Raw genomic sequence first — 7,473 nt, 5'->3', positions numbered from 1 at the left:
GCCCCGGCATCTGTCACCGCTACGGGAAGCACCTGATCTGGGGCAGCGGAAATAAAAGGATAGCAGGCAGCGTGTAGAAATGAAATTGAAAGGGGTGAGGGGACAGTTAGAAAAGGATTGGGGGGAGAGGTACACTGTACAAAAATCTATTTACATATTAACGTATATACAGGTGGGACGCGCGTGATGATCTAGTTAAAGTGGAATGCAAGCACACGCGCACGACACAATGTACAGTACAGATGGAGTGGGGCATGGCCGGCTCCCCTGAAACACGTATATACAGGTGGGACGCGCGTGATGATCTAGTTAAAGTAGAATGCAAGCACACGCGCACGACACAATGTACAGTACAGATGGAGTGGGGCATGGCCGGCTCCCCTGAAACACCTGACATAGGCCAAACGAAGACAAGCCCTCTTGTCGAAACGTTGGCAAAGCATGAGCGTACTTTAGCAACGCGGCAAGGAGCACGCGACATCCGGAAGCTGTCAACAAAGCCGACATTCTCGTGACGGCTGCACGCTGGATCCTTTTTTCGACGGGGCGTTGGGAATAGCCCAAGACTGAGTGCGGACAGTAGCGGGGAACAAAGGCTCCAAGTCCTCCTTGTACTGAGAACAGCGGCGGCCAGGAGAGACCCCGTCTTTTCCCCGCAAGCTGCGGTTAGAAGAGGACGACTTGCTAGGAGGTGGGGTCATCCTGGAAGTGGAACTCGCGGCTCGGCTTCAAATTGGTGGTGAATCACTTTCGCTGCAAGAAGTGTTGCCTCACAGTGGCAACTTCGTCATCATCGTCACCGGATTTGCTGCGAGGGGGATACTGTGCGGTGGGCGACAACTCAAGCCTGCTCGAGCGATCCCTGATCGGACACTCATCCAGTGCCGAGATTCCCCAATTGGGGGGCTATGGAGATAGGAGGGTATAAAACCGGCCGCATGGCTATAAAAAAGAGCGTCTTTTGAGAACTGTAATTATGTAGAATGCTTCTTTGACTACAAGCATCTTCCAGATATGTAAGTACGTAAAATAAACCTCTACAGTTTCTCCTCCTCATTGTTCTCTCTCCAGTCCGTCACCGGCTGCCTGGTTCCTGGCCGACCTCGTCCGAGCAACATGGGGCACGACACGCAAGCTGGGTCACAACATGCTCCCCTCTCATCCCTTGTTCACTGTTTTATGCTTTCAAGAACCCTATCTTCCTGCTCTGTGTGTGTGTGCGTGTGTGCACACTATATTCACTCAAAAGAAAAGACAAGCTGTCAGGCTTGATATGTGACTGGTACAAAATGAATGGTTTAAATTGCAACGACTCAACGCGAAAAATCGAGTTGTATGGTAACTTATGATAAACGCGCTTCATATTCTAGGCCTGCTTTGACATAAGGGGTGAGGTCTTGACATTTTTACCGAAAAATCTATGTCGTCTGTGGACCAGCTTTCAAAATCCAAAACACACGTCAAGAATGTTGCTCAATAGAACACCATGTAAAAAAATGCGAGAACATTCTCTTATTAAAATAGTACGAAGGCTTGAGAAACCTCTCAAGGCGAGCCTTCGGTGAGCTCTGAGTAAATGCAAGAGATCGAATTTGTTACCAGCAGCCACAGTGTACTAAGACAGTGCGGTGCGGTTCGCATAATTAGCATTCAACCCATGACTACACCTGACATATCAGTTTCAACCTACCTTGCCGTTGTGCATTAAACAGATTCCTCCTCGGAAGACATACCAGGCGATTAAATTTCAGGGCTGGACGTCGATCGAAGGTGATTGGAAGTTTTTATGCGAATTGGGCCACTTCTGGCCTGCATGCTTTGTAAACGCTCCGGATGCCATTGCCGATGAGGCTCGTGACAGAGACGGTATGGCGCGGTAGGGTTGGCTCAGCCTGCATCGTCAGGATGCTGCAAGGAAGAGGTTGCCGTCTTGATGCGGACAGAAGAAAGAAAGAAAGGGCGGACAATCTCGCGACTTATCAAAGCGAGCTTACTCGAGGAATGGAATTCCCGCAAAGTAAATGGGCTGCGGTGCGCTCACAGCTATCGTGCGAGGCCGTCGGCACGCTCACAATCTGACACTCCCACTTCACGAAGGTGAGCATGTCACGCTAGTTATTTTTATACTAGGCACGACAACCGGTAGCTGATAGGCCTGTACGATGGGATATGCTCCGCAAGGCGCCTTATATATACCTGACCTTGACGCACACGCGCTGTGCACCGGAGTCCACTGCGTATGCAAAGTCGCAAGGCGAAGTGCTTGTTTGTTTCTAATGTTTTTATTTTCCGTGTGACTTAATGTCACGTGCCTTCACTGCATTTGCGTGTGGTTAATCTTTGTGCGCCGAGCTTGTAACTTGTGTCCCCAAAGCGTAAGCGTTGGTTATGGCCTCAAATGAAAGCCGTTTTGTTTTTCTTCGGTATTCTACTGCTAAAGCAAACAAAAAAAAAACTGAAAGAAAACTTAACCTTAACCTTCTGCGGTACAGAGGGGTAAAAACAGTAGCAGCGTAGAACGTGTTGACCTTGGCGATATCCATCATCTGGTCAGGGACCGACGCAATGGCAGCCGAGGGCTGGGTGGCAACGAATGATGGACACGAAAGGAGCGCGCCCTAACTTGGCGTCTTGCAGTCTTTCGCCACGTTCAGAGCGCGGAATTTTTTCGCCGAAGGCTGCGACACATGCGTAGCAAGTTCTCCGCATTTCCATGTTGCTACCTGATACGGAAGACGCTGATGCACGCACGGGTTAATCTTTCTTTTCTTTTTTTTTGTATATCTCCTTCGTTCCTTTTTTTCTTTCTCTGGTCGTTTAGAACAACCGCCTCGATGTCAGCGTCCCGGCGTCTGAAGTTCCTGGTTCTCTCCTCTGTCTCTTTTTGCTGTCGCTCCCCTCTATACTTCTCCTCACTATCCTCTCCCCTTCCCTTTCACTTCCGCCGCAATTGCCGCGGCCCGAAACACTCTTCTCCTTCACCTTTCTTCTTTTTTTTTTTTAATAAACCATTCCCACCACCACCACCGTCTCTCGCATGGCCCTTAGCTGCGCAACGCTTCCTTGGCGCATTTTCTCATTGGGCGTTCTATCGGTATACGAACCAACACTAGCTGATCAGTGACTGTATAACACAGGCTGCGTTTTAGAAAATTATGAGAATGCTGGACTGTGGAGGCTCTTCAGCCTTTATGAGCGCCCGCTGCAGCCATTCACGCATAAAAATCGCTCTAGCTATAGCGCGTTAGGCACGGTGTAGCGCCTGATACTCTACAGTCAATTACACGTTGCGACCGCTCGGTGTCGGGGATGGTCGCTTTGCGCCTTGATACTTTTTTTTTTTCGCACATTAAAAAATTTCTGCAAACATGCGTACTAAGTGGTGCGCGTCGAACGAAAGTTGGTAACGTCACCAGGCTCCCGTGAGATTCCGTGCACCAATAAAGTACTTGCGCTGCAGTCCTGCTGAAATAGATAATGTTCAGAAATGGGAAGTCCGGTATGAGCAATAGTATTATAAAATCACATGAGCTAGCATTACACTTTAAATAGCACTTTATGCTCAGTAGTGGGCAAAACCTATGCGTATCACTCGTTCGTGGCCGCGCGGAAACGATTCGCTCTGCAATGAGCTTCTGCAAGTAATTAAAAAAGGGCACGCGAGCGAACAGGCGCATGCACTCTTTTCTACACGCAGCAGGAAATCGTTTCACAATAAATGACATGTAGAAACTTACTTATTTTGGCTAGCAAGTAGTACTCACTGTGCTGTACAGATAACATGGTAGAGGCCCCTCAACATAAAGGGAGCAAGGTTTGCACAGACAATTAATAATTACTCAATAATTATGCGTGACAGGACCATTTTTTCCTGTTTTCAAGCTAGTCTTCCTCGTGGCGTATAATATCCAAATTCATTTTTAACTTTAGTAAAGAAATAACAAAAAAAATCGTCTTTTTGTGCAAACTGGTTATCCCCTTTCATAGTAGAAGGATCTGTACGTTCTACAAGATGCGTTAACTCAATGAAAGCGGCGCAGTTCGTGAATGAGACTTAGGACTGCTCCTGCGAAAGCATTTGAAACCCTCGACAGAATTCTGGCTACGTGACCGTACACCTCGAAAGAACGTGTCCATGTGATGAGTCAGATAATCTCGATGAATATGGGCGAAAAGAAGGCAGGTGCGGTAGCTGCGAGGGGGCGTTGCCGCAAGATCAACCCGTCGGCGACGCGTGACGGAAATCACCTCACCGCAGAAACAATCGCGAAGAGGGAAGGTCACCTCCGCGCGCTAGGTAGTCGTTATAAGCGGAAACTTCCTCCCGTTGCAGCTCGAACAGGCCGTACGCGCGCACTTAGCACGGACAAACGGAAGATGAGCGCGTGTATCGGAGCTGCAAGTTTGTGTGGCTCAGCGTAGACCTCAGGTATGACTGAAAAATATATAAAGCCAACAATGAGTTACTGCAGCTTTCGCATGCTGAACGCGCTTCAAAAGATAAGCAAAAAAGCGTGCGTTGCTTTCAGCAAGCGATTTTTGCCCAGGCGTTTCTGTACTGCTGAGGGGGGCCCTCTTTCATAGGGGCGATGCGGAGACTTTACGTCAGCTGGATAAAAGGTAGAGGAACTTGTTTTTGACGAAATAGGCGAGCAATCGTTGACCCCGAGCATCAGCCGACGTTTTCCATTACGATGCAAAGCCGTACGACGACTCGGCTCGCTGGCCAGGGTGACTGATAGGGCTCCTCCAAAACACGGCATGGCCCCCTCCTTCCCTGAAGTGGGGAAACTAGTTTTGAGCGAGCTGCCTTGCAACCTGCAGCGGCTTCGAGCCGTGGCGGAGGCGAGCCTTTCGCTGGCTAGCTGTGTCCTATACTTGCAGATCGGAGAAGGCGAAATCGGTCGCCGTATCGGCAAACGAGCGATGGAGTATCGGGACGGCAGAAACAATGGGCAGTTCGGTATGCTCTTGATCGCGCCGCAGCCACTCACGGGAGACGCGCCGTGAGAGACGCTGCAGCTCGACTTTCGATTCTTCGCTATCACCGCCGTCAGCGTCACTGTGTCGAGTGCCTAGAATTCTCCGTACAATAAAGCCCTATGCGCAGTCTTGTGCTGCTGGATCTCGTTGCACGCTTGTTAACTTTGATAGATTTGTTATGCGTACTCTTTGAGTTCTTTATTACCTCGCGTAAATTAAATTTATCATTCTTTACGGATGCTTTAAGTGGATCTTTTGGTGATCTGGTGGAAAATGAATTATGCACCTCCAGTGCTGCTTCGCTTTCCTTCTCGGGGGTTTCTGGAGTTTAAACATGTCCAGCATAAACGACAACCCGTTCGAATTCGGTTCCGGTACACTGCAAAAACTTGGGTGAAGCGAAAAACGGAAAACTTTAGTGGGTAACACTAAATCCCTGTGCCTGTGTTACCACCCCTTTTTTGGCTGTGTCTCCAATGCAACTGCATTAAGGTTGGTCTATGGGGTGCGTTTATTGTCCGCGCAGGGCTCACAGTGTGGAGATTTAGGAGGCTCCTTGGCAGGGTTTCAAAGGCAGTGAGCGTATAAGTGCGGGTACGGCATAATCTATGACCTCTTTGCAATGAGCGCACAATTCTCTCTGTCCTCAATGCGTGAAGGACTGCGTAAAAGTGTTGCCTTCTGCTGTAGCTCTTCTAGTTATTCTGTACGTTTCTTGTGTGGCCGTACGCGTCGAATGCCATAAATTAAGAGGTACGAGAGACGCCAGAGTCGATTGCACAGAAAAGTCTGTTGGCTTTGACGCTTCCCGATATACCTAGAAAGCCGGAGTACCAAGAAATAGTGGTCCCTGGTAGGGATGTTGTCTCGTGGTACTTTTGGAGGTCGTCTCGATGTAGTGTGGTAGTGCATCGGTCAGCAAAGTGTAATGCTCTTTAACTGCCGTAAGCGCGGTGGGAGTGTTCAGCGACGATTTCTGCGCGGTCTTTGGACATCCAAGGCCACCGGTGACAGTATATCTCTGTCGACAAATGATCCTATCGTGGACTGCTTACTAACCACCCTACCAGACGTTGGGATCATACCTCACGTCATGCTGTTTTAGGCATCCCAGTGGCGGCCGAGCCTAAATCAGTACTGTCCTCTTGGCGTGCCGCTTTCAGAATCTATGTTCCTGTGGTATATCTACGGCGCTTCTGTGCAAGATATTTTGTCCCACGGTGGTACTGGTCCGGTACGTCGCGCAGTGACCCTGACATCGTATCTTCGGCGTCGCGCGATTTCTTGGTATTTATGGAAGGCTTGCTGTAGCTAATGCGTCAATTTGTTTCCACTCATTTCGCCTTCAGAGGCGTTCAACCAGCCCGTAAGCCACAGATCGTGGTAATCTCAGTGTACCAAAACGCGATATGCTAAACGGAAGCTGCTGAAGTCTGCTGCTGAAGGCTGCGCAGGTGACGTGGGAAGTCATCCAATAAGCTTCACAAGCTCACGTTACCGCAGACCAAGTTACGTCGTCAGGCACTGCGTTGGCTTGGTTTCCTCTGGTTTCCTTGTGAGTTGCAAATTTGTCACTGGGAGGTCTTATGACGCATATTTAGAAACAATTTTTTAAGCTTTACCGCACATTTTCAAAAAGAAACAAAGAAACAAACAAACTCTAGCCTTATTTTGAGGCTGTTCCCGCTGACGAGTTGAAATTCACATTGAAGCTCTTGATTACTTCGCGTCAGATATGGCAGGTTCAAGATATATGTGAGTCTTTGAGCAAGTGAAACCATTATGTCCTTCGGAACTGATTTTTGTATGTACAGAAATGAGAAACTAGCCTTTTTGTACTAATGAGCAAATATTAAAAACACAAATTCCCACCACTCCGCACTGTTTCGCGGGAGAGGTTTACCGATACAAGCACCGCAGAAGTCGTTTGTTGTTCCTTTTGCCACTCGGAGCGATGGCACCGGGCCCGCCTCTCCTTGGTCGATCATGCCGAATGTATTAAGTGACCACAGAGACGAGCACCGCGTATAATTACTTTAACGGCTGTACTTGTGTTTGCGCAGAGGCCGAGGGGAAGGAGAGAGTCGGATATTTATTTGTGTGTCCTTGCCTGCTGCGTCTGTTTTGTCGAGCTTCTTGTTGATGCATAAGATAAGAGAAATTAAGTAGACAGGAAAAGGAGAGGGCCGTGCAATACTTGAGCGACAGCAGGTGTTCAACACACATGTCGCCGCAGTTTGCAGGAAGAAAGTGCACGCTGAGAGCGCATGTGTACGACACAACTGTCAGCGAATTAATGTACCGTTTTTGCCAAAAGTAACCGAACAGCCACGACGGCAGCGGGCTCTCTGCCGAGCGGCAGCTCTGCGGTTCCCGGCGCTGGTCGCTGCTCCCCGGCTGTGAGTGTAAACTGAGTGAAGTAATACCGCGCTCTCGCCCCCCCCCCCCCCCCTTCCTTGGATAAGAAGTAAGCAGGTAGTATGCGCGGCT

Source organism: Amblyomma mixtum, chromosome 3 (assembly GCF_055824585.1).
Source record: "Amblyomma mixtum isolate Tamu chromosome 3, ASM5582458v1, whole genome shotgun sequence".
NCBI classification, from domain to species: Eukaryota; Metazoa; Arthropoda; class Arachnida; order Ixodida; family Ixodidae; genus Amblyomma; species Amblyomma mixtum.
Note: the sequence above shows the minus strand (reverse complement) of the source record.